The following is a 27,065-nucleotide window of genomic DNA, read 5'->3' on the forward strand; positions in this document are numbered from 1 at the left end:
TGGGTTTCTTAAGGGTGTTCAATATTTTTCTATTTTTTTTTTTTAAATGAAGGCTTTCACTCTCATTTTTCTCATTCCTTTTATTTTTTCATTGGCTTAATTTCTTGGGATTGTCAAGGCTGCGCAGAAATGGCCTTTGGGGGCCGCACAGGTTGCCCCTCCCTGACAGAAGGCATCGGTTGATGTCACTTCAGATGCCATCAGTTTGTGGGATGGAATTCTTGTTCCACAAGCAGTCTATTGGGATGGCCCACTGCATTAGTCTATACCATTATGGACCTTCCTCCTCTCAACATCTTCATATACAATTTTTGTAATTTATCACCATCTCTTAAAATACAACAAATTTTCTCTTCTTCCCATAGCTCATCTCTCACCTATAAACAAAACCTTAAAGCCTCATCATTCATTCTTAATTAGCAAAAGTCCATTAAGGGCTACCAGAGATAAGTATGTTACTATTTTAACCTTGATCAAATAAGCCAACTCTATATTCCTTCACTGTACTTTTAACAATCTTGGCTTTTAATCCCTTCAAATAATATTCTCAAACTTGATTTCTTTTTATCTTCTCCTTGTCTCCTCTCAGCAAATCCTTCAAAACTTCAACAGATCTCTTTGTAAATCCAATAAAAGAAAGTTATCCAAATCTCTCTTCTGATTTGATACTTGTATATCCTTTTCATATATCAAGACATAAACCAGGTTCATTTGTATATTGACCTAACAAGCAGGAACCACGCCGAGATGAGGAATAGGTCTCTAGTGTTTTATTACTGCTACATTAGACAGAAAATCTGAACAAACTGAAGAAGCGTGAGAAAACCCATAAAGATAAACCCCAAAAGTCAAGGTGAGTCTGTTCTGTGTCTCTTTGAATGACAGCTCAAATTCTCACTACTACACATGCGTTTTCCCCCCTGGATAGGGGCCCACTCCTGCTCACCATCAGTGCTCATGACATCACCCTCCCCTCCAGATTCACATTCCATTTCAGCCCCCTCCTCTCCAGAGTTCCCTCCTCCCTCCAAAGTCTCATGAGAGTCCATCTCCCCATCCAAGGTGCCATGGGAACTGGGCAACAATGGAAATTCTTCAAAGGAAAACTCCTCCAAGGATGAATCACTGCTGCTCTCCAGTTCTGATAATGCTTCTGGCCCAGGTGGCTCCTTCTGGAAAATAGCTAGATACTTAGAAGATTCTTCCCCCCTCCCCCCTCCCTTGCGAAATGCAAGCCTGAGGTGGAGGTGTCATGTTCGCCGTTTCAATGTGTTTGATACATCGTAACGTTTCGCATGTCATTAGCTGGATGCGTGTTTCATCTTTGAAGGGAGGACGGTTCCTGTGGGGAGTAGGTTTATCTCTTGGCTGTGAGCTCGGAATGTATTTGGGTTATCTCCTGTGTTCAAGGTTGCTTTCCCAGGCTAGGAGAACTGACGGTTGCCAGCACCTGGGACGGGCGGCTCTGCTGGTAGGGAGGCAGGGTTACGGTTGCAACGAGGGTTTTAAGTTTGTATTTGGCGCGCTTTCTGTCATTCTCAGCTTTCTCTGTACTTGTCATAAGTTCCTTAATCAGATTTCATTTAGCAACCTCTTGTGAGTCTGAGTATTTGGACTGGGCAACCATTACATAAAGCTGAGAATCATAAAACTCAAAATTCCGCTGGCTCCTGTCCAGGAGAAGACAAGTTTGTCCGACCCTGTGAGGGAGAGTGCTAGCGATGACTGAACCTGACATCCTGCTACTGGAAAGTGAGGAGTCGAGTGAAGGAGAGCCGGACTCGACCGTGATGTGCCCTGACAGACCTCCCCAACTGGGTGAGCTCTCAGCAATTCGAGAAGAGGCGAGTTCTGGGTTGGAGGGCGAAGCAGCGGGCATGAAAACCGCGCCGGAAACCACCGTAACCACCCCGGGCGAACTGGTCACCTGGGATGAAACCCAGGGGGACGTCTCGGTGGTGGGGGGCCCATCCTGGAGGCAGAGGTACCCGCTGTCCCCTACAGTAATCCAAGTGCCACCAAAAGGGGACTCTCCCACTCCGGACCGTATCCGAGTGTTGGAGTCAAAAATGGACTCATTAGAAACGATCCTGAAGCAGATGAGTCTGGACCTGAGTTCGTTGAAGGAAACGCGGGAGGGGTCAAGCCAACGGCATTCGACCCCTTCGTCCCATGGGCAGTCCCCGGAGCGGAGAAGGGCGGCACGCCCGAGAGAAGGGGACCAGGCTGTCCGAGTGGAATTAGCGTCGCCGCCCGTAAGGTCGCCGCCAGCTCCCAAGCGGCGGCCGGCAAGAGAAGTCGGACCCACCGAACCCTCAGTGGGAGGGCGCAGCCCGTCAGCGGGCGGGTTGAGGGACTTCCCCGTCAAGTTCGATGGGGACCCAACAAAACTCTCATTCTTCCTAACAAATGCCAAGGCATACATGGAGGAGTGGGGGTCGCTTTTTCGCTCGGAAAAAGCGAAGATCATCACCATTGCTACCAAACTTAAAGGGAGGGCGGCAGACTAGTATGTACAGATGTGCCAGTCGGAAGCGCCCGAACTGGAAAAATTCAACGAGTTCCTCTGGGCTCTAAGGCAGCACTTCGAGGATCCCTTAGCGAAAGAGAGGACGAAGCGTGCCCTGAAAGAACTCAAGCAAGGGTCGAGATCGGTGGCTGATTATGCGCTGGAGTTTAAGGCGCTGGCAGGAAAGGTGGATGACTGGTCTCAAGCAACCATCATCGAGCTGTTCAAGGATGGCCTGAATACAGAAGTGCTGCGCTGGTCCTTAGGATGGGACGACCCGTACAGTTTGTACGAGTGGATCCAGCTCGCTGGGAGGGCTGAACACACACACAAGGTGTTCGCTCAGAGGAGAACAGCGAAGTCGGGGTGAGATGGGAAACCTAGCCGCCCGCTGGGCACCGGGGGAAGAACCGGGCAAAGATCCTGGGAAGAAGAGAAAGAGAGGCGATATGCGAAGGGGCAGTGTCTGCGATGCGGCAAAGAGGGACATCGAGTGGCGGCGTGCCCGAAGGCAAAGGGTGAGGAACGACCAGGGAAGTCGAGGGCGAAGTCCCCTTCCCTGCCGAGGAAAATGAAAGCAGCGGTGGCCGAGAGTGAGGGAGACAGCGTGCCATTCTACGAAGACGAGGGGGAACCGGAATTATTGCAGCCGGCGGGAAACGGCAGCCACCTGCTTTAAAGGGCGCCGCAGGGCAGGTGGTGGAAGAAGGGTGCGAGCCTACATCGGTGAGTGGCAGTTATCGCATTCTCACGGTGAAGTTAAAGTTGGGCTCCTGATCTAAGACAATAGAAGTGTGGGCCATGATTGACTCGGGGTGTTCCCGGTGTTTGATGCACCCCGATGTGGTAGCGGCCCTGGAGCTACCTACATTCCCGTTGCAACGACCCATTGCATTTACGCAATTGGATGGGTCCATGGCAGGTGGCAAACCGGTCACCCATTTCACTGGGCTAGTGGCTTTACAAATGGGAAGCCATCGGGAAGGGTTGTCGTTTGTGGTGGCTCCGGTGGGGGGTCCCCTAGTGGTTTTGGGAGTACCCTGGTTGGTCCAGCAAAATCCCGAAATAAACTGGGTTTATCGGACTGTCACCTTTAAGGACGGATTTTATCAAGCACCGGAGGGAAGGGAATCCCCAGAGGAGGTGGTGGGGGTAGCGGCAGCTGCGACTCCGCATTGCCCGGCCCCTCCTCTGGAGGGCCTGCCGGTGGACTACCAGACGTTTGCTGATGTGTTTGGAGAGAAAGAAGCGGATCAGCTGCCTCCTCATCGAAAAACGGACTGTGCCATTGAACTGGTGCCTAACACCCAATTACCTAAGCCGAAAATCTACTACAAAACCTCCTCTCGCTCTGGCCTCAGAGCCTCTGGCGGGGGTGGAGGTTGCCAATTTACGAACGCCTCTGCTTGGGATTCCTCTGCTTGCTCAGCCAAGTGAGGAATCTCTGGGAGAGTGCGAGGCTTGGGTTTATGAGAGAAAAGCTGATGGAATCGATGAACCAGCGCTGGTGCATGCACATCTCTAGCATTTTCCCATGAGTGGTCTTCCTCAGGGTACCCTTTCCAGTGTATTAAATATTGGATGCCTCTTCCCCTCCTCCTAGAGTGTAGAATTTCCTCGACTTCATATTCCTCCTCCCCATCCACAATTACTGGATGTGGGAGGGGGGGCATTTGCGATCGCAAGTCACTTGGGGGAGGGTCTTTGGCTAGCAAGGATCTGTGAAACACCAGGTGGACTTTCATGGATGCTGGCAGCTGTAAATGATAAGCCACTGGATTTATCTGCTGCACCACAGTGAAAGGGCCCACAAACTTAGAGTCCAACTTCTTGGAAGGCCTGGTAGAAGTCAAAAACTTGGTAGAGAGCCACACTTCGTCTCCTACAGCAATCACTGGCCCCTCTTGTCTGTGAGCATCTGCAGCTCTCTTGTAAGCATTTTTTGCCCTGTTCAGCTGCACCTTTAACAACTCCTGTGTGGCTTGTTGCTCTTTAAGAAAATCAGCCGCTGCTGGGACAGTTCCCTGCTGGGAGGAGGTGGGCAACACCCGAGGGCTAACCCCATAGAGTGCTTGGAAAGGAGACATCTTGGTAGAGGACTGCACAGAGTTGTTATAAGTAAATTCTGCCATGGGGAGCAGGGCTGGCCAATTGTCTTGCTGATAAGTGGTGTAGCACCTGATATACTATTGCAACCATTGGTTAATTTTCTCAGCTTGTCCATTGCTAGGAGGATGATGCGACGACAATAGGTGGATCTGGACCCCTAATGACTGGAAAAGGGCCCTCCAGAACCTGGAAGTGAACTGAGGGCCTCTGTCACTCACCAAGTGATTTATCATGCCTCTATATCTAAAAACATGGTCCATAACCAACTGTGCTGTGGCTTGCGCAGATGGGAGGCCCTTGCAAGGAATAAAATGCACCATTTTAGTGAAAAGGTCCACCACCACTAGGGTGGAAGTCAGCCCCTGGACTGGGGGTAAATCAGTGATGAAATCCATGGAAACTGTATCCCAAGGCCCACTGGAGGTGGGTAGGGGTTGCAAGAGTCCTGTTGGCTTCCCTGGTAGAGGCTTGGCTCGTCTACAGGTATGACAAGAAGCTACGTAATCCTTTATGTCTGCAGTCATCTTAGGCCACCAGTAGTCTCTCAGAGCTCTATGGAGAGTTTTGAAAACGCCTCCGTGCCCGGCCGTTTGATGGTCATGGCAAAGTCTCAGTACTTCTTCCCTCAATGAAGGGGGAATGTATTATTACCCACCATGCCAGAGGATTCCTGCTTCCACATTAAATGGGGATGCGGTGTCTTGTAGACCACTTTGGAGGTGATCCATACTGGCCCTGGCATACGGGTCCTGTTGCTGCTGAGCTTTGACCCTTGCAAATAGGTCCTCTGCTTGTCTGCCTGCTGCTAAAATCTCTTTCTGGTTCCCCCTCATAGATTGATCAAAGTTGTGAGGTTGTAATATAGTCGCCTGGACCTCCTGGTGTGTAGCGGGGGTTGCCTGAATGGATCGAGACAAGGCATCTGCCAAACGGTTCTGTGCCCCGGAAACATAAGAAATAACAAAATTGAAACGGGAGAAAACCTGGCTCCATCTGATTTGGCATGGGGTGAGCAATCTGGTGTTTAGTAGAAGCTGTAAATTCTTGTGATCAGTGCAAACCTTCACAGGAAAGATCGCACCTTCTAGCCAATGCCTCTACTCTTGAAGTGCTGCTTTAATTGCCAACAACTCCTTATTAAAAACATCATAGTTTCTCTCTGCCAGCAAGAGCGTGCGAGAGAAGAAGGCACAAGGAAGCAATGTCTTCCCTACTTTGTCAGTATATTGCAATAAAACAGCAGCAATAGCAACATCTGAAGCATCTGAATGCATTATGAATTGCTTCGTGGTATCAGGATGCTTTAAAAGCGGCTGGGATGCAAAGAGTTGCTTAAATTCTTGGAAGGCTGCTTGCTCCCTCTCCCCCCAAAGGAATTTGGATCCTTTCTTCAAAAGCTGTGTGAGGGACTTGGCCCTGTCACTAAATTTATGTATAAATTTTCTATAGAAATTGGCGAATCCTAGGAATTTTTGCACGTCTTTTACATTGTGGGGGGGTTGCCAAGAGAGAATTGCCTGGACCTTTGAAGGATCCATGGATATGCCTTCTGTTGATATTCTATAGCCCAGGAAATGTAATTCCGTTAAATCAAAGGCACACTTCTCTCGCTTGGCAAACAGCTTGTTCTCTCTCAGTCTTTGTAAGACATTACGTACATGGGTTACATGGGTTGTAGCATCCTCAGAGAATATTAATAAGTCATCGAGATAAATGACCAGATACTTATCTAGTAAATCAGAGAAAATTTGATTCATAAATTGGGAAAATACGGCTGCAGCATTTGCTAAACCAAAAGGGACCACAAGGTACTCAAATTTTCCATACCTGATATTGATGGCAGTCAGATATTCATGCCCCTCTTTCATCCAGATCAGATTGTACACATTCCTGAGGTCCAAACTAGTAAAAATGCGTGCTTTCTGTAAGCGACCCAGCAGGTCAGCTATTAGGGGAACTGGGTAATTTTCCTTGACCATAACCTTATTGATGGAGCTGAAATCATGAACAACCCTCAAGTTTGCCTCCTGAGCCGCCGGTGCCAACGGGTCAGGGTTCTTTGGTACGAAGAATGTAGGAGCAGATGCTGGGGAAGTAGAAAGTTGGATGAAACCCTTTTGGAGATTAGAATCCAAGTAATCTTTCAAGGTGGCTAGTTCCTTGGGCGACATGGGATATTGTTTCCTTGCTGGAATCTTGGCTCCTGGTATCAACTCAATAGTGCAATCACAGTCCCTATTGGGGGGGGTAGTTCTGTGGCCTCTTGTTTGCTGAAAACGTCTGTGAAATCTGTATACTTGGCTGGCAACTGGACCCCCCCTGCTTCAATGACTGTGTTGGTTGCTGGAGAGAGAAGGGCGGCTTGAATCTTGTGCCAGCATTCCTTAGCTGGGAAGGAGACTGCTCCCGTAGTCCAGTCCAACAGTGGGTTGTGGAGCTTCAGCCAAGGTGTGCTCAGGATTATAGGTACATTAAGTGATGCAGTAACATAAAGTTGGATCCACTCAGTGTGGTCTCCCGTTGTTAGCTCTAAAGGTTCTGTGGATCTTCGAATCGGCCTGGCCTTGAGGGGCTGGCCATCAATGGTCTCAGCTTCTATGGGACGTGGCAATTCCATGGTCGGGATGTTCAGTTCTTGTACTGTCTGTACATCAATAACATTGGTGGAAGCTCCGGAATCCACGAGGGCCTCTAGCTTGACCTGGTGCTCTGGGTTTACGTGCATTATTACTGGTAAGTAGAAAAAGGGTTGCCTGGAATCCTCAGAATGAGCCCTTGTTAATTGATTGATGGTCTCCCTGCTGAGCTCTGTGGAGGGAGACCGATGGTGTTTCTCTGGTTGAAAGTAGAGGCAGGGATGGCTCCTGGTTCTGCTGCTTGCCCTGGGGCTCTTACAGAATTCACTTGGTTTCTCACTGGGCAAGCTCTCACCATATGCGCTGGGGGTCCGCAGTAGAAACAGAGGGCTCTCTCTCTCCTTCTCTGTCTCTCAGCCTCAGAAGTAAGCCTCCTGCTCACCCCTATCTGCATCGGCTCCTCTTGTCCTGAGTGGAGAGATGCTGCAGAGAGAGCTGGAAATCCTGGAAGCGCTCTGAAGCCCCTGCCTCTCCCTGGCTGCATCTGTCTGAGCTCTTCTAGCCTGGCATCTATGAACACAGACAGCTGATATAAACCTTTTAACGTAGCTGGTGTTCCCTGGCGCACCAAGTCATTTTTTATTTCCTCATCCAGTCCCTGTTTGAATTGGTCTTTCAAAGCACTCTCATGCGAGTCCAGATCTCCTGCTAACAGCTTGAAATCAGCAATGTAAATTCCCATCCTCTTGTTGCCTTGCTTGAGCATCCGAATTTCCTGGCTGGCAGTGACCTCTCTGATCGGGTCGTCAAAGTGTGCTCAGAACCCTGCCAGAAAATTCTGGTAGTTATCAAGAATTAGGTCATTGTTCTCTACCATGGGAATAGCCCATTTGACTGCTGGGCCCTTTAGCAGACTTAAAATAAAGGTGACTCTGGTTCGGTCTGTTGGGAATTCTGCCGGTCTGCTGTTGAGAAACATTGTGCACTGGGTAAGAAAGGTTCTCAACTGTCCTGCTTCTCCTCCAAACTTCTCTGGTAAACTGCCCTGGGATCTCAAGACTACTGGCGGAGCTGCTGCTGCTGCTGCTGGCACCGGCTGTGAGATTATCAGAGCTGTTTTTTTTAAACTGCTGTAGCATAGCCACTTGTAATGTGTTGATCTGGAGATCTACTTGTTGTTGGTGTTGTTGCAAGGCTGCTGCCAGTTGTTGAATGGCTTGTTGTAGTTCCTGGTTTTCCGAAGACATTCCCCCCTCCCAATTTTTTTTTCTTTCCTCCCTCTTTCCATGGGAGTAGGAGTTTGTTAGGATTGATGACCTAACAAGCAGGAACCACGCCGAGACGAGGAATAGGTCTCTAGTGTTTTATTACTGCTACATTAGTCAGAAAATCCTAACAAACTGAAGAAGTGTGAGAAAACCCATAAAGATAAACCCCAAAAGTCAAGGCGGGTCTGTTCTGTGTCTCTTTGAATGACAGCTCAAATTCTCGCTACTATGCATGCATTTTCCCCCCTGAATAGGTGCCACCTCCTGCTCACCATCAGTGCTCATGACATATATCCAGTATATCATCTTTTTCCATATCATTCTTGTAACTTGTTATATTTAAATCTACATTCAAATCAATTTCAGTCTTATCCAGTATAGCTTCTTCCTCTTCTGTAACATTTGCACACCATCCATCTATGATGTTAGACATTTAAAAATTAATTTCTGACTCCATAGTTCACAAATCTCCATAAAAATATCCACTGTTAAAGTGTTTTGCTCCATTCTGTACTAGTGTTTCAAACTGGAGTATTCTTCTCCTTTAATTTTAATCTTTAGTTTCTTCTGGTTCCCTCTAGTGTTTGAAATTTAAAGTCCCATCTTGTCATTTTTTTTTCCAAAAAACCAAAACAACCACATTTTCCACAGGAAGGATTCTTATAACTAATTTTCAAATTATTGTTTCAAATCCATCTGGACCCTTAGTCCATTTTTAACTTTCCAAAATCAACATTCCAAACACCATTTTTCGCTTTATTCCAAAAAATAATATTTTTTTCTAAACCCATAAACTCATATTTAAAGCTTCTTTTGTGAAAAGAAGGAAACTCACCCAGGGAATGCAGTAAAAACTTGCCATTCGGAAGGGTCTTAATACTTCAAAAGCAGTAAAAAATAATTCCAAAGGTGATTAAGAAATGAGGTTCAGTCGAGCTTTTTGTCCATAAAGGCTGTGTTACAACTTGAGCTTAGATGGAATCCCTTGACTCCCAGCTGCTTGGCTAATGAGCCGACTGCAAAAACCTCAGATTCTGCAGTCTACTCATGAGGAGCAGCTGTCTGGAGTGTGTGTGGGTGTTCTCATGATCTCTCCGTTATCTGGAGAGATTTCACTGGCCACGATCCAATATCCAGCCACGATCTCCACCGTAAATGCCGTCCCACTCAGATAGGGATGTCTAGCTTACCATGGCCTCACCAGAAATTCTGGCATGCACCTTTTTCATTTCAGCATTTCTTTTTTTAAAAAATGTTTGATTAGTTTTTTGAGTGGTGTAACATTTAGCTAACCTGACAGTACACATGGTAAACAGCTGTAGACTTAAGGGAAAAGCAAAAGTACTAACCGAAAGTACTCCTTCACACTGACATCTGGGTCAAATCTTACTATCTGCCTCATCCAGTAAGAGATGGAAAACATAGCATCATTCCCAAGACAGAAATATTGTCAGCATTTCAGAAGATAGACATTGTAAGTGAAGTGCTGCATTTTAGAACCTTATCTTGCCTCCTCACTGTCTATCTGATGGTCTGTTCTTCTCTGAGATGATGTCACTAAGTCAACATACAAAGAATAGACCTGTTTGAACTTCTGGAACAGCTGTCAGTAAATCAGAGTTGTCGCAAAACTCCTTTAGTGCAGAAAAATATTTAATCCCTTTTTGTCTATGTGAATCTTGAGATACGGAGGTCATGAAAAACTCTAAATATTTCCTGGGCAACTTTCAAGATAAGAAAGGATTTTCATTCAAGTAAGCAAAGTATTTGTTAGGGATCTAAACTGAGATCAGCTGAGACTTAAGGATTTGCAAATGCTATTTGTTCTCAACTTCATTTTTACTAGCTCTTTCAGTTGCATTTGAGTTAGGCTTTGGCACTAAAATTGCTGTGTTCCCTCTAACAGGTTATCTACTCTAGGGGAAAGATAGAGGAAGTACAACTCTGTTGATCCTCCTGAATTTCTCAGTGGCCTTTCATACCACCAATCATTGCTGAGGTTGGGTGTTACTGATATACTGATAAGCTGATAACACCCAGCCCTGTTTCTGCCTGTTATCAGAGTTAGGTGTTAGACCAGTGTCTGGATGCTACAATGGACTAGGTAGGGATCAGTCTACTGACAACACGGAGTCACTGTGGATTTGCACACCATCCATCTATGTCCAGGAATTGGGAAAATCTCTAGATTTGGATGGGGTTGCACTCTTCCTGAAGGAGTAGTTGCACTGCCTCCATGTATCCCTGGATTCTTCTCTGTCACTTGATGCCCAAGTGTCATTGGAGGCAGAGTGCATTCAACCACTATGCCTGGTCTGGTAGCTGCATTCTTTCCTGAATAAGGATGACATGGCCATCATAGTCTGTGTTTTTGTAATCTCCTATCAGAGTTCATGTAACATTCTCTGCAATTCATAGTTCTGACCTTAAAGTTGACTTGGAAGCTGGAACACTCTTTAGAGACCACATAATACCAGATTTAAAATAATTGCATTGGCACATGTATGTTATGGGTCAGAGTTCAGTGTTTTAATATTGGCTTTCAACACACTTAATTATTTGGAAGCCTGAAGGAACACCTTATCAATATACTATAAACTTGTCCAAAGATTAGGATATGTGGTGAGAGGAGCTCCTCAGTGTCTCATAGCTGGGGGAGGCATGAGATTGTGGGAAAAGGCTTTTTCAGCTGTAGAACCCTGACTTTGGAATGTCCTTCACCTGGTGGGCCAGCTTGTGCCAACATTACCGGACTTCCGGTAATATTGGTAAAAAAAGGTGGTAACAAAAAGGTTTCTTTACTCTTGCATTCATCTTGCCATTTGTCCCTCAAGGGCTTTCTATCACTCTTAATATATTGATGTACTTTAAATTAATGTATTGTTTATTTTATTTGGCTTCACCATTTTATTATGTTTGTTTTAATAGAATCTAATTCACCCTAATACCCTATTTACAGTATAGTGGGCAGGCTATCAGTATTTTTTTTTAAAAGATAATATCCACAACTGCTTTTCTTCTTTAGTTTGACTGTTGAGTTTGTTGGTTTGTTTCGTACAGACCATAAAATGCTTCTTTTCAAATGTTGACTCTATTTCAGAACTTTGTATACCTAATACATGGTATAATATTCTTAAGAAAAGGAAGATTTTGATAGATACTTATGTTGTTGTTTATTCATTTAGTCGCTTCTGTCTCTTCGTGACTTCATGGACCAGCCCACGCCAGAGCTTCCTGTTGGTTGTCAACACCCCCAGCTCCCCCAGGGATGAATCCATCACCTCTAGAATATCATCTATCCATCTTGCCCATGGTCAGCCCCTCTTCCTTTTGCCTTCCACTCTCCCTAGCATCAGCATCTTCTCCAGGGTGTCCTGTCTTCTCATTAGGTGGCCAAAGTATTTCAGTTTTGCCTTTAATATCGTTCCCTCAAGTGAGCAGTCTGGCTTTATTTCCTGGAGGATGGACTGGTTTGATCTTCTTGCAGTCCAAGGCACTCTCAGAATTTTCCTACAACACCACAGTTCTAAAGCATCTATCTTCCTTCTCTCAGCCTTCCCTATGGTCCAGCTCTCGCAGCCATATGTGTCATGTTCCCCATTTCAATGTTCTGTTAACATCGTAACGTTCCACATGTCAAACCGTTTTCCGTGTATACCCGCCTTGCTCATGGCTGGGTTTTTCCATTCCTGCGCTCTGTTTTGTTTTGGAACTTTGGAATGTACGTTTGAGTTTGCACTCCTGTTCAAGGTTACTTTCCCAGGCGCGTGTAACGGTTCCTAGCACCTGGGAGGGGGTGCGTGCTGACGGGTGCTTGGGGCGGGACTAGATTGAAGGCAAGGCTTTTAAGTTTGTATTTGGCGCGCTTTTGCTCATTCTCAGCTTTCTCTGTATTTGCATACTATTCCTTTAATAAATCAGTTATCTTTAAGCCCGAGCTTGTGAGACTGAGTATTTGGGATTAGGCAACCATTACATAAAGCTGAGAATTGTTTATATCATTTCTGCTAGCCCCATCCAAAGTTTGGGTAAAGAGGAGCGCTAGCGATGATCGAACCTCCGCTTCGCGAGAGTGAAGGGAGCGAAGAAGAGCCGGACTCGACAAAGACTCTGATAGCTCCAACTTCGAGAGCGCAAAGGGCAGCACGTCGGGAGAGGCAAGATGTCCAATTGGATGATCTATTGTTAGCAGTGCAGGGTGCCACAGGGGGTGTACTCCAGCCCCAACCCGAGGTGGAAGCAGCACCGGGGAGGGGATCTCCAGAGCCATCCTGGGAACCCGAAATCCCCTTATCGCCGAGGGTGGTGGTAACCAATAGACCCTTAGAAGAGCCGGTCACCCCTGCCCGCATGAAAGCAATAGAGGACAAAATGGATATGATAGTAAACCTCCTAAAGGATGTCACCAGAGGCCCGGGGTCCCTACAGGAAGACTGGGAAGAGGACCCCTCTTAGCTGGTTTTCCCAAGACGGAGTTCCCTGTCATTCAGGGGAAGAAGTAAGACTCGAGCTCCCCGGCAGTTGGGAGGAAGGGAGTCAAGGGCGTCCAGAGATCGGCCACCACTGGCGGCTCGACGCACGTTGTTGTTTGCAGAGCCACCACAGCCGGTGGAGCCGGTAAGGACCTTCCCACCCTTTGGGGTGAAGTTTGATGGGGACCCTACCATGCTCTCCTTCTTCATTACAAATGCTAGACATTATATGGAGGATTGGGGTCGAAGTTTTCGCTCTGAACAAGGCAAGATTAATTTTATTGCCAACAAGCTGAAGGGGAGGGCAGCTGATTGGTACATACAGCTGTGCCAAGCTGAGGCCATGGAGTTAGAGGACTTTGATGAGTTTCTGTGGGCGCTAAAACAGCACTTTGAAGACCCATTGGCCCAAGAGAGAGCGAAGAACTCCCTGAGAAAACTTTACCAAGGAACCCTCTCTGTCGCAGACTACGCTTTGGAATTTAAAGCCCTGGCGGGGAAGGTGGAGGACTGGTCCCAGTCGACTTTGGTAGAGATGTTCAAGCAAGGGCTGGAGACAGAAATCTTCCGTTGGGCTTTGTGTAGGGACGATCCTAAAACGTTATACGGCTGGATTCAGTTGGCAGGCAGTGCGGAAAGCGCTCTACAAATGTATGCCCATAGCAAGGAACTGAGACAAACCCGAGCCGCTAAGGGGGCTCGTGCTGCTGGATATTCGAGTCGCCCTAAACCAAAAACCTGGGAGGAAGAAAGGGAACGACGATTTGCGAAAGGACAGTGCTTAAGATGCGGGAAAGATGGGCATTGTGCTACTTCGTGCCCAAGACGCCGACCAGAGGAACGGCCCGGGAAAGCGCCGGGAAAATCGCCATCCCTGCCGCGCAAGATGAAGGCTGCCTGTGCTGAACTCGACCCTCCAGATCTCCCATTCGTGGAAGAGGAAGAGGAATTACAATTTGACCAGCCGGCGGGAAACGCCTTCCACCTGCCCTGAAGGGCGCCGTTGGGCAGGTGGAAGAAACCGGGCGCGACCACGATTCGGTGAGTGGGAACTTCCCTACAATGACTGTCAAAGTAAAATTGGGTTCTAGAACCAAAACTGTCGAAGTCTGGGCCATGCTGGACTCGGGTTGTTCTCGTTTGCTGATGCATGAAACCCCTAGTCAGGTTTTTGTCAATGAATTCCCTCAGCATAGTTAGCTCTTTGGGAGACATGGGATAGATTTTTGGGTGAGGTAACTTTACATTAGGTAAAAATTCAATGGAACAGTCTGTTTTCCGGTGAGGTGGCAAGCGATCTGCTTCCTTCTCCCCAAACACATCAGCCAGATCCTGGTATTGGCTAGGCAGCCCTTCTAGCGGCGGAAGGGTTTGTACTGTAGTGTTAGCCACCCGTCCTCCCTCCATGTCCTCTAACAAGTCCTTTTCAGGTACTTTATAAAATCCATCAGCAAACGTTACAGTTCTATGCAGCCAATTGATGAAAGGGTTTTGTTGCACAAACCAAGGCATTCCCAAAATCACCAAAGGGCCCCCCACTGGAGCTATGACAAAAGGCAATTTCTCCCAGTGGGTGCCTGTCATGAGTGCCGTTGAGCTAAAGTCATCAGCGCAATGGCACACATGACAATGACAAGGAAATAGGTGAAGGGGTACAAGATAAGTAGCCATCAACCCACAACGACTAACGGCCAACAAACAATAGCTAAACGGATCACGGAGCCACCCAAGCCATCAGCGGCAATACCACGGGGATCGCCCAGCTGAAAGCAATCAGCAGAGGAATGGGAAACCTGATGATGGGCGATCCCGGAAACCCTCACCCACCGGCAGGGCAACGTATTGGACAAAGGGGGGTGACGTGACCGTGAGCGAGGGGGCGCTGACCGGCGCGGGGTATTTAAACCCCGCACCGGCGCGCTCCTGTCACTCTCAGCTTTTTTCTACCAACGCTGTACCTGCCCTGCAAATAAACCAGAGCCTGATCCGCGAACCAGTGTCTGAGTGTTATTCAGAGGTAGGCAGCGCATGACAGTGCCCATCTGTAAAGCCACCAGTCCTGTAGAGTGAGTGACTGCTTTCCCTCCCGCCGTGGTCCCATCCAATTGCGTGAATGTATGTTTGGGTTTGCACTCCTGTTCAAGGTTACTTTCCCAGGCGCGTGTAACGGTTCCTAGCACCTGGGAGGGGGTGCGTGCTGACGGGTGCTTGGGGCGGGACTGGATTGAAGGCAAGGCTTTTAAGTTTGTATTTGGCGCGCTTTTGCTCATTCTCAGCTTTCTCTGTATTTGCATACTATTCCTTTAATAAATCAGTTATCTTTAAGCCCGAGCTTGTGAGACTGAGTATTTGGGATTAGGCAACAATTACAATATGTTACTACAGGGAACACCATTGCTTTAACTATGCGGATCTTTGTTGTCAGTGTGATGTCTCTGCTCAACTATTTTATTGAGATTTGTCATTGCTCTTCTCCCAAGGATTAAGCGTCTTCTGATTTCCTGACTGCAGTCAGCATCTGCAGTAATCTTTGCACCTAGAAATACAAAGTCTTTCACTGCTTCTACATTTTCTCCCTCTATTTGCCAGTTATCAATCAAGCTGGTTGCCATAATCTTGGTTTTTTTGAGGTTTAGCTGCAAGCCAGCTTTTGCACTTTCTTCTTTCACCTTCATCATAAGGCTCCTCAGTTTCTCTTCGCTTTCAGCCATCAAAGTGGTATCATCTGCATATCTGAGATGGTTAATGTTTCTTCCAGCGATTTTAACTCCAGCCTTGGCTTCCTCAAGCCCAGCATGTTGCATGATGTGTTCTGCATACAAGTTGAATAGGTAGGGTGAGAGTATACAGCCCTGCGATACTCCTTTCCCAATCTTAAACCAGTCCGTTGTTCCGTGGTCTGTTCTTACTGTTGCTACTTGGTCGTTATACAGATTCTTTAGGAGGCATACAAGATGACTTGGTATCCCCATACCACTAAGAACTTGCCACAATTTGTTATGGTCCACACAGTCAAAGGCTTTAGAAGAGTCAATAAAACAGAAATAGATGTTTTTCTGAAACTCTCTGGCTTTTTCCATTATCCAGCGGATATTGGCAATTTGGTCTCTAGTTCCTCTGCCTTTTTTAAACCCAGCCTGTACATCTGGGAATTCTCGCTCCATGAATTGCTGAAGTGTACCTTGCAGGATCTTGAGCATTACCTTGAAATGAGTGCCACTGTTTGATAGTTTGAACATTCTTTAGTGTTTCCCTTTTTTGGTATGGGGATATAAGTTGATTTTTTCCAATCTGATGGCCATTCTTGTGTTTTCCAAATTTGCTGGCATGTAGCATGCATTACCTTGACATCATCTTGCAAGATTTTGAACAGTTCAGCTGGGATGCCGTCATCTCCTGCTGCCTTGTTATTAGCAAAGCTTCTTAAGGCCCATTCAACCTCACTCTTCAGGATGTCTGGCTCTAGCTCCCTGACCACACCGTCAAAGCTATCCCCGATATTGTTATCCTTCCTATACAGGTCTTCTGTATATTCTTGCCACCTTTTCTTGAACTCTTCTTCTTCTGTTAGGTCCTTGCCATCTTTGTTTTTGATCATACCCATTTTGGCCTGGAATTTACCTCTGATGTTTCTAATTTTCTGGAAGAGGCCTGTTGTCCTTCCTATTCTATTGTCTTCTTCCACTTCCGCGCATTGCTTGTTTAAAAATAATTCCGTATCTCTTCTGGCTAACCTCTGGAATTTTGCATTTAATTGGGCATATCTCCCCCTATCACTGTTGCCTTTTGCTTTCCTTCTTTCTTGGGCTACTTCTAGTGTCTCAGCAGACAGCCATTTTGCCTTCTTGGTTTTCTCTGTCTTTGGGATGTATTTTGTTGCTGCCTCCTGAACAATGCTGCCAACTTCTGTCCAGAGTTCTTCTGGGACCCTATCTACTAAATCCAGTCCCTTAAATCGATTCTTCACCTGCACTGCATATTCCTTAGGAATATTAGTGAGCTCATATCTAGCTGATCTGTGGGTCTTCCCTGATCTCTTTAGTTGGATCCTAAATTGTGCAAGAAGAAGTTTGTGATCTGAACTACAGTCAACTCCAGGTCTTGTTTTTACCGACTGTACAGATGTCCGCCACCTTTGGCTGCAAAGGATTAGATACTTATACTTTCATAAATATATATATTGTTCTTGAACATCCCTTCCAGTAGCAAACTGAGAGACACTTAAAATCAAAGTCTTTTTCATTCTTGCATGGTTTTTTATTGCTTCCATGCAGCAGTCATAGCATTTAGTATAGGAGCTATCTTGGAAGTTATCATTCTAAGATAATGCTGATATATGCTTTCCCCTAGTTATCTACTTTCTTTATTCACAAAGGATTTCAGCAAAACACAAGGATTGGAAGGAGTTATATTTAGATTAAATTTGTATGAACTGATTAATACACAGGGAAGTCTGTGTGTTCAGGAGGTACAAATGGGTTTCATTTCATTCCATCATGCTATAATATGTGACAGATCTGCACTTAGAAGTATTTTTTTTTTTGCTTTAAATATTTTCAGATAGCCAAATGGCAAAAGAGTTCAAAAATCCTTTGTAACTGGCAACAGATTTTGGCAGTTTATGAAAATACAGACTGTGTATACACTATTGTTTACAACAGAAGAATTTGTACTTTCTTCTGGGGAGCGGGGTTGTAATTGTTCTGTCCATCTGTGGTTTCCTTACGTCCTGCATTTTTATTTAGGCCAGGCATGAGGAAGATGTGACCCTCCATTACTTTCCAAATCCAACTCCCAGTAGCACCATCCAGCATGGCTAATAATGAAGAGCGCTAAGAATTCTAGTCCAGCAACATATGGAAGGTTTGGAGTTCCCCAGTCCTGATTTAGGCTTCGATAAATATATGAAGGTTACATGTCTCCCAATTTCTTTCATCTGGCCACTCAGTTGGGTAGCATCAAAAGAACATATTCTGTAACAGCAGAAAGCGGGGTGGGGGAATGTCAATAAAACATATTTTAAAAATAAGCCTGGAGGCATCCGTTTTTCTTCATAAGCTTTGTTCTTTCTGAATGCTCCTTTCTTGCCAGTTTGGTTTTGTATTTAAACATTATGGCTTTTTTAAATATCACAGCAGCCTTTTTTTTTTTTTTTGTGGATGGTTCTTCCACAGGGGTTAGATCAAAATAGACCCTAGCAAATGCATTCCTAAACTTAGACCTTTTGTCCTAGTGTACTTCCTGTTGACCGCATAATGGCCCTTTTTTTTTTCTTGGCTCTTTTTCAGGTCATTTACACAGAACAGAATTCAGAGTTACAGAGAGTAACAGAAACCTGAATCAGATTAAAAGTAGTATGTGAATGTTCTGGAAGCCAAAATTACTCTCTTTCTTTCATCCTCTTTCCCCCAACATCCTTTCTGGGAATACTATCTTCTTCCCTTAGTAAGAGAATTCTACCAAATAACAATGATCAGATTTTAAAAATTTGCTTAATTTTTCCTTTATAGTGTTTGTTAAGTTTGGATAGCAATTTAATTCTTACTAGACAAAGTAGCGGTCTTCTCAGTTGTTGCTTCTTGGTCTAGAGATGTATACTGCATCACATTCTGATCCCAATTTTCAATCTATAGATGAAAAATAAACAGCTACCATGCTGTTCAGAATAACCACATTTGTAAATTAGGCACACACTTATTTTTTTCATGGTATGTTATTTATATGGTGTGTGTAGGTTTTTCTAGCCTATACTTTTAATGCATATGCAGCCCTTGGGGCAGTTTAAGCATTTAAGATAAATGCAAAATTTAACATCTGTAAAAGACTAAAGGCAAGGGCAGAGCTTAAAATACTTACACAAAACAATTGCTAAAGTGTTTTATGAATGACCATAAGATAGTACCTCTTGAGCCCATTTTTGCCAGACAGGTCTGAAGGCTAGGTCTATGGCATTGAACACTGCTAAAGATCCAATTAAATCAACAGAGATACATGACTTAAGTTGTCCTACAGCAAAACTCTGGCCTGAAGCCAGGTTGGAATGCATTTGGCTAATACAGTTCACCCAAAAACCCTTGGAATATCTGAGGACCTTGTCTGACAATTGGAAAGTAGAGACTGGTTGAAAATGATGCAAGTGGAGCTTTTTCATTAGAGGTTTCACAGCAGATACTTGGAGGCCAAATGGTGCTGCTCCTTTCTCCATTCAAGCTTTGGCCATTCAACCAGATGGCTTTTGTCTGCCTTAAATCAGAAGGAAGCAGAAGGGTCAAGTTTGAATGTGGTGGTCTCATGCCATTTTACTTATTTATTTTATTTATTAAATTTTATCACAGCCCATCTCTCTCCCAAGGAGGGACTCTGGGCAGTTTATGATACTGGGCGGTTTTACTTATTTCTGGCTCATAGTATATTTCAGTTACATAAAAAAGCAGCAGCCCTGTGAGCTTTACCATAGACACTAATAATAAATCTAGTAAGGGCTATAGCCACAAGTTAGATGATATGAATTGCATGGAAATGTCCCAGTCTTCTAATTCACTTTGATAGGTAAAGCCAAAAGGCAGTCTTTAAAAATAATATTTTGGAAAATATCAATAGGTGTGAAATAGAATGGCAAGGCTACCATATATAATTGCTGATAAGCCCATCTGCAGATAAGCTGAACCTCAAAATTTCAGCCAAAATAATCTGAAAAATGTGTCACCTGCGGATAAGTTGACCCTTGAATTTTTAACTACAGTGACAGGTGGGAAATAGCAAACTGCTACATCATTATTTATAAAACCGCATGAGTTCAAGGCCATGACAGGCTTTAAAAAATCTGAACCCTGGTCCACAGATAAGCCAAACCAAATTTTTTGGGGGTATTTTGGAACCTAAAATTCTCAGCTTACCCGCAAGTATATACAATACTTCTTAGAAGTAGTGTAGCTATTTTGACTATATTATAATGCATATATTTCCTGGCCCAATTCAGTGGGCTGGGTTTAGTCTTTAAGTCCTTAAGCTATTTGGGAGCGGGTTATAAAAATTACTCAAACTCATATCAAGATGCTTAAGCCATGGATTAACTTCTGGGTTTTTGCTCTTGGCCTTCAGCAAGAATGATGAAACTGATAATTACTAACAATAGGGCCTTTTCTGTAGTGACGCTGACATTACAGAATATTGTTCCTTATTAATTAATTTATAGTTCCAGTAATATTTTGTATATTAGGTTCATTTGATATATTTTGATATATGCTCAGTTTCTTTGAATTATTTTATATTATGCAGTTGTTTGGGTTTAAATAAGAACCAGTTTGGTCTAGTGGTTAATTCTCCAGGCTAGAAACCAGGAGACTGTGAGTTCTAGTCCCGCCTTAGGCATGAAAACCAGCTGGGTGACTTTGGGCCAGTCACTCTATCTCAGCCGATGATGTCAGGCTCTGGCAACAAGCCTGTCAGTCAATTCCTGTCGCAACCAACAGATCAACATTCAATTGATCCAAAAAAGCAGACCCTACACCTGCGGGAAAAACACTAGGAAGAAAAAAAAAGTTATTTGGGTTTAAATAAAACTGTGTGAATAATTACCTTAAAGTACAGTGTGTTAATTCTCAAAAGCCAGCCAACCTCCCAACTATATAGCACCTTTTATTTTTGTTAAAAAAGGATCCCTGTATAGTTTATAGAAAAAAATTCAATAGAAACATAAACTCTAATTGAAATGAAACATGAAATAGCAATATGTTTCTTGGGAATTTTCCAGGCAGGTTAAACTGCCTGGAATGATAGATAGTCCACTTTTGCTGATACTCTTGCCTTTTCTATCTGTCCAAAATAATCACATTGATCCATCTACTGGCAGTATAATAACTTAGTATATTTCAGAATGAAGCTTCAGAATGAATTTTGGATATGCCTTGCCTGGAAGCTAAATGCCAGGTTGTTTTTGTGGGGGGCACTACTCATGTTATATAAAAGAAATATACCACCTGAAGCCTCAGAACTATATGCAGCTCCCAAAAATCTCCCCCAGTGTAATTCTTGATATGACAGGAATTGCATAAATAGGAAATTGTCACATTAATTATATTTAAATAATGTGATTACATTTTAATTACTTTAGATTTCATTTTTACTCTGCCATCAATCACTTTTATGTCCAATTCCAACTTACCATTCAAAGGCCAAGGATAGCCTTTAGCTTGACCATATAATAAAGTATCAACTCCATACACTCCACAGATCTTTGAAGTTCTGCAACTTCTCATAAAATTAGAATCCCAAATTAAATTGGTGATTCCAAGATATGATAAGAATGAAATGGATAAACAATTGCAAAGAAATAAAATTACAGTTACAGTAGAAACTTATATTAATTTAGTGTACAAATAGAAGGAAGTGATCTGGCTATAGAAAGCACTATTTCAGTTTTCGAGATGAGAGTAACCAGACATGATTGTAAGATAATGCTGTGGATGTTTTCCATGTTTATTCATTATTGAAACTATGAAGACTTTGTCCTCAATATGAGCAATGGAGGAAATGTAACCATATCAGCAACAATTTACCTTACAACAAAAGGAAAGTTCAAATGAATGTTGAGGAGTTCAAATGAAGAGGATGAAGCCATTATTTACAGTTTGACTGTTTCCTCAACCATTGGGCAGTGGATTTGGAGATAAATGAAAAATATTTTCAGTTTGAACACACTGTGTGTGTCTATATGAGTGTGTGTGTGTGCATGTGCAGGTATGTAGAGTATATATGTAAATAATTTTACTGGAAATTTTAAAAACAAGAATAAAAATTAATGCAAGCTAAGTAAGAAGGAAAAAAGAAAAAGGAAGAAATAAAAGAGAAAGCTAGAGTGCAAAAAGGAAAAAAATAGAAGAAAAATGCAAAAGAAAATATCTATAAAGAAGTGGCTTCCGATCTTCTTTACAGCAGTTATAAGTACAATTGTAGATCTACTACCTTTTTCTCTAAAGTTACATCTTGACTGTCTTCTTCCTATAATCTAACCTATCTAATCATCAAAACCATAGATCATAAGTTTTTTTCTGTTTTACCACAAAAAGTCCATAAGGGTTTCCAGTCAGCAGTAAATGTAGATACTGTCTTTTCTCTAATCAAACAGGTAAATTTGGCCATCTCAACAAGTTCTATCACTCTCCGCAACCATTCCTCCACAGTTCAGTTGAGAACTGCATATGTGAGCCTGATTGGGGTAAACTGTAGGGGTAATTCAGCAATAAGATTTGCATTTATATCACTTTTCTTATCTAATTTGTTTTTATTCTATTTTTATATATGATCTTATTAATGTTCTGTGTTTTATATTCTGTATTTTGATAATGACCTAATGGCTAATCAATAATAAACTATACCAACTGTTCCTCCATTGTAAGTATTGCCAAATCTTTTCATCTTTGTGCATACAATAATCTTGCTGATGTTATTATATATAAAAACAAAGTTCCATGACTTTTTTCCAACTATTTATCTGTCAGTCCCAAGAGGAAAAGTTCTGGCTGCAGTTGTATAATTGCTTCTCGGCCTTTTGGCTAAGATCAAGTGTGTGTGTAGTTGTATATTAATCTTTAAAATCCTCTGCATCAGTGTATCCATTTGTATGCAAAATCTTCTAGCTTTTTTGCACGTCCACCAAACATGGTAAAAAGACCCTTCTTGTTGTTCAGATTTCCAACGTAGATTTGAAGGACATTTATACATTCTAGGTAATTATTTTGTTGTCATATACCAACAGTACATCATTTTATAAAAGTTCTCTTTAAGATTATAACAGTGTAAATTTCAATCCTTTCAACCATATATTTTCCCATTGTTCCATCTGTATATTATAACCATAAATTTTAACCCACTTTATCATTCTTTAACTTATCATTCTTCTTCTGTTTCAAATTTCAAATAAAAGTTTATACATATTAGCAATCACATGTTCATCATTTGTACACAAGTCCATTTCAAAGTCAGTCTTAGAATATTCAATACCATAAATTATTTTGTCTACTTTTAATTTTTCTGATAACTGTAAATAGGAAAACCATTGACAATTATGTCCCTCTGCCATCAGCTCTCTTGATTTTATTTACTATTCCCCTTGACAGAATTCTAGTATTTCACAGTATGATAACCATTTGTGTTTGCCTTTTATTTCTTGTCTATAAAATACTTCTTGTGCTAAGAGCCACAAAGGTGTTTTTGGGCACAACCTGGATTTGTACCTATTCCACATTTCCATATTCTTTCCCTTGCCATACAAACTTATCTATATCCTTTTGTAACTGTTTAAATGGTGCATCTGTTGTCAAAGCTGGTATAGTCTGAAACAAAAACATTGTTCTAGGCAAAATATTCATTTTATTAGTTTTTTTTAAAGATACAAACTAATACAAACTAATATAAAATGAGAAAAAGAGAAGAAGAAAGAAATCAAAGAAAAAGCTAAAAGTGCAAGAAGGGAAAAATGTAAACATAAAATAGAAAAGAAAAAAGATACAAAATAGCTTTTGATTTTCTTTACTGCAAGTATAAGTACAATTATAATTTTACCTCTTCCTCTATGGTTACAACATAACTTTCTTATTTCTGTAATCTATTCTGTCTAATCATCAAAACCATGAATCATAAGTTCCTTTTTTCATGGAAAAAGTCCATAAGGGGTTTCCAGTCAGCAATAAATGCAGATATTGTCTTTTCTCTTAGCCATCTCAGCAAGTTCCATCATCTTCATCAACCATTTCTCCATTGTGGGGGGTAGTGCCAAATCTTTTCATCTTTGCAAAACATTCATTTTATCACAGAAATTCTCTCCAACAATGTCAATTGTAATTTCTCCCACTTTAACGTATCTTTTTTAACTTCATTCTTTGTCTCAACATAATTAGTTTTAGATAACATACAATTCATTTTTGTCATGGTGTTACCCAGATATTTTACTTTTTTCTCAATCTTCAAACCCATTTTCTTCATCACTTCTGTTCGATCTATTTGCATATTTTTTGTTAACATCTTTGTCTTCTGATTATTAATCCTAAAACCTGCTAGTGTATCAAATTTGTTTAATTTTCCCATTAATGTCTCTATTTCCTTTAGTGAATCCTCCAGAATCAACACCAAATCATCAGCAAATACCCTTAAGATATAAGTTTGTTTTTAATCTTTACTCCCACAATTCTATCATCTTATATTTCTATTCAACATTTCAAGAACTAAAAAAACAGGAGAGGAGACAACAGGCATCTCTGTCTTGTCCGTTTTTGTATCTCACAGGGTTTTGTTAGATCTCCATTGACAATTATTTGTGGTTTCTGTTAAGTGTAAATTGATCTTACCCATTTAATAAAATTCTCTCCAAAATTCATATCTTCCAAAACTTTAAACAGGAAGGCCAAGTTCAAATTGTCAAAGGCATTCTCTGCATCTAAGAATGCAGCTTGTTTTTCAGTGTGTTGCTCTAAATATTCCAAAATGTCCAACCCTTTTCTAACATTGCCCTTTAACAGTCTTTTAGGTAAAAACCCACATGGATCTTTGTGAATAAATTCTTGTGAAATTCTTTGCAAAGATTGTAAATGTCATGCACTGCCTACCGCTGAGTAAAACACAGACACTGATTCAATGGAGATCAGGTTCTGGTTTATTCATACGTAGTGTCAGTTTCGAAAAAAGCTGAGAGTGAGGGGAGCGCGCCGGTGCGGGGTTTAAATACCCCGCGCCGGTCAGCACCCCCTTTCCCTGGCTTACGTCATCCCCCCTTTGTCCTGCATCCTGTCGTGCCGGTAGGTGAAGGGTTGCGAGGCCCCAGCTGTTGCTCCGGGATCGCCCATCATCGGTTTCCTCCTTCAGCCGGTGATTGCTGTCAGCTGGGCGATCTCCGTTGCGCTTTTGCTAACAGCTTGGGTGTGCCTCGTGATTCGCCTAGTCTTTGTCTTTCCTTCTTTCTCTTTTGTGTCCTGATGGCTGAATCATCCGGCCAGGGTCTGTGTCTGTTGTTGTGCGTGCTATGCTTATCTTGAGTCCCTTCCTCTGCTTCCTCGTTATTGTCATGTGTGCCGTTGAGCTGATGTCTTCAGCTCAATGGCACTCATGACAGTAAACAACTTATAGTCATTATTCAATGATATTGGCTGATAGTTTCTTGTTAAAGTCAAATCTTGTCCCTCCTTAGGTATTAATGCGATATTAACCTCTTTCTAGCTCTCTGGCATCTTTTCCCTCTGTAAAATAGAATTCATTGTATTGTATTTTGTAAAGGTTGTAAAAGTTCATCTTCAAAGCATTTATAGTAAGAAGGTGGTAACCCATCTGGTCCAAGCATCTTTCCTGTATTAGTCTTTTTATAGCTTTGCAAACTTCTGTTATTGCTATGGGTCCATTCATAATCTGTTTCTGTTTCTCTGTAATCTTCGATAAATTTTGTTTCTTTAAATACTCATCTATTTTCTCCAGGAAAATTTCTTATCCTTTATATAAATTGGAATAATATCGATGAAATGCTTTTTGGATAACTACATTATCTGTTATTACAGTATCTCTCTCTTGTAATTTCAATAGCTGTTTCTTTTCATAACTTGTATGCCAACCACTTCCCTGGTTTATTTGCAAACTCATTTTTTTTTTTGCATAAGTCATTTTTATTTCCATTTCTCTTAATGTTAAATAGACATAAGAAACATTCCTGCTACTTAAAAGAAAATAATTGGTGTTCACTTGTATAGTTACTTGATTGCAATGGGCACTACTTATTGGAAAGATCACCTGTGGAAGCTCCATCAAATGAATGAGATTTCTAGAATCCAGTATTGACATTACTGAATACTAATTGATTTTAACTGGATAGAAAGGGAGAATGGAGAAAATAAACTAAAGGGTGTGAGGTGGATTCCTCTGAATCCTGTTGGCTCATTTTGGCTACAGTGCAAGATGTAGGAACAGTTAACAATTTTATATTTATATTTATATTGGTGTCTTCCTTCATGCCTTCTGTACTATCACACACGCTTTCCTACCAACAATAACCAATAATAATACTAGCTCAGATTTTACAGTAGTTAAGTTCACGGACATGAGGGAAATTTGGATCCAACAAATAAAGTCTGACTCCAATTTATCCTGGAATACTATTGACGGCAAAATCCACAGTAATACTCACTGGCCAGTTTGTATATTATTCAGCCGAGTTGACTAGGTAACATGTTCAAATCTACTAACTGCTAATTCTGGCAGAAACCAATTACACTAACAGTGTCAGAGGCACTATTTTGAAATGCAGTTTCCACCCACTTTGTCCAGGAATCCCTAGTATAGCATGTTCCCTTGTATCAGAAAAGTGCTAGCATGGTGTCATTATATCAATTTTCCATTGGTAAGGTAGGCAGTGGTAAAAATGTCTTGGGATTGGAGGTGTACTATGGGCAGTAATGTACTATGTGCTGCCAGTCCTTATCAAGAGGATTTTTCCTATCAGCCATCTATAGCAACAACTCTTTTACTTAGGGGACTGATCGGGCAGGGTTTGGACGGTGACCTCTTTTGATTAGGTTATGTGTCATGAGTACTGATGGTAAGCAGGAGGGGGCCCCTATCCAGGGGGGAAAATGCATGCGTAGTACTGAGGAGTTAAGCAGCCATTCAAAGAGACACAGATCAGACCCACCTTGACTTTTGGGGTTTATCTGTATGGGTTTTCTCACACTTCTTCAGTTTGTTAGGATTTTCTGTCTAATGTAGCAGTAATAAAACACTAGAGACCTATTCCTTGTCTCAACGTGGTTCCTGACTGTTAGGACATTATGGTATTCCACAACACGGATAAGTAGGTGAGGATACTGTTATACGAAACAAACCTCAGGCTATTTGGATAACCTCTACTGTTGCAGTGCTGATAGCACTGTGATGTTCACACAATTAAATATGCTTTGTAAATAAGGCTATAGAGTCTGAGGGATAAACATGGTTGCGTAGCATCTTTGATGAATGTTGGAATTATTTTATTAATAGAGCATTCTATCCTTAAATTCTTCTAATTTAAATATGCTAATGATATTTTAATGTGCATTCTATTCTTTGTTTTGAAATTGTACCCAGATATATGGAAGTTATGAATACTTAGGTTCAT

General features: G+C 42.5%; 1 protein-coding gene and 1 pseudogene across 2 annotated transcripts in view; both read left to right on the top strand.

Moving 5' to 3' along the window:
- RBMS3 (RNA binding motif single stranded interacting protein 3) overlaps window positions 1-27,065 on the top strand; it is a 612,128-nt gene that overhangs the window by 219,458 nt on the left and 365,605 nt on the right. The window lies entirely within an intron of this gene.
- On the top strand, window positions 22,469-22,612 carry LOC134498118 (U2 spliceosomal RNA; annotated as a pseudogene).

Source organism: Candoia aspera, chromosome 4, assembly GCF_035149785.1.
Source record: "Candoia aspera isolate rCanAsp1 chromosome 4, rCanAsp1.hap2, whole genome shotgun sequence".
Lineage (NCBI taxonomy): Eukaryota > Metazoa > Chordata > Lepidosauria > Squamata > Boidae > Candoia > Candoia aspera.